Source organism: Dama dama, chromosome 18 (genome assembly GCF_033118175.1).
Source record: "Dama dama isolate Ldn47 chromosome 18, ASM3311817v1, whole genome shotgun sequence".
Classification (NCBI taxonomy): domain Eukaryota; kingdom Metazoa; phylum Chordata; class Mammalia; order Artiodactyla; family Cervidae; genus Dama; species Dama dama.
Window position 1 is genome coordinate 17,885,302 of NC_083698.1, and position 1,271 is coordinate 17,886,572.

Consider the following 1,271-nt stretch of genomic DNA (forward strand, 5'->3'; position numbering starts at 1 on the left):
ATATTTTTAGTAACAGCAAGCATTTGAAAGTATAATTTCACTGGCCCTCTTGAGTCCTTTTCGTTGTACTCATGTCACATTTTATCAGCTGACTAAATACAGGTTTCCCAATATTTTTTAGTGGTAATTTCCACATACCCCATTAAAGGAAAAGATTCAAATTCCTCAAAAAGTACAAAGACTAGGATTCCTGTTTACTTTTGTTTTCATTCAATGATTATTTGTTGAATATTTGATACATGCCAAGTATAGTACTAGGAGCTGGGGCTATAATAGTAAGAAAAACTAATCAAAAACAAAAATCTCTGACTCCACTCCTTTCCTCCCTGTCTGCTTTGAAGATCAGCTGCCATCATGAAAGCCACAGTAACTATCCAGACCAGGAAGCTCATGACCAACCAAGTGCTTCAGTGGAAACAAATGGTCATCAATGTCCTTCAACCTGGGAAGGCAACAGTACCTAAAACAGAAATTTGGGAAAAACTGGCCAAAATGTACAAGACCACACCAGATGTCATCTTTGTATTTGGATTCAGAACCCATTTTGATGGTGGCAAGACAACTTGGCTTTGTCATGATTTACCATTCCTTGGATTATGCAAAGAAGAATGAGCCCAAACACAGGCTTGCAAGACATGCCTATATGAGAAGAAAAAGACCTCAAGAAAACAGCAAAAGAAACGCATGAACAGAATGGAGAAAGTCAGGGGGACTGCAAAGGCCAGTGTTGGTGCTGGCAAAAAGTGAGCTGGAGATTGGACAACAGAAGGAGTAAAGATTCTACAATGACTGTATCTGTGGTGATTGTGCAGATTTTTCATGAAAGAGAGAATAAACTAAGACCTTTTTAGTTCAGTTCCGTTCAGTCACTCATTCCTGTCCAACCCTGTGACCCCATGGACTGCAGCACACCAGGCCTCCCTGTCCATCAGCAACTCCCGGAGTTTACTCAGACTCGTGTCCATTGAGTCGGTGATGCCATCCAACCATCTCATCCTTTGTCAACCCCTTCTCCTCCCGCCTTCAATCCTTTCCAGCATCAGGGTCTTTTCAAATGAGTCAGCTCTCCACATGAGGTGGCCAAAGTATTGGAGTTTCAGCTTCAACATCAGTCCTTCCAATGAATACACAGGACTGATCTCCTTTAGGATAGACTGGTTGGATCTCCTTGCAGTCCAAGGGACTCTCAAGAGTATTCTCCAACACCACAGTTCAAAAGCATTAATTCTTCGGTGTTCAGCTTTCTTTATAGTCCAACTCTCCACATTTCA

The 1,271-nt window shown here is 41.6% G+C and overlaps 1 pseudogene; it reads left to right on the forward strand.

Annotated features, from left to right (window-relative positions):
- The first annotated feature begins 354 nt into the window (after window positions 1-354).
- On the forward strand, window positions 355-776 carry LOC133072756 (small ribosomal subunit protein eS24-like; annotated as a pseudogene).
- Window positions 777-1,271: the final 495 nt, after the last annotated feature.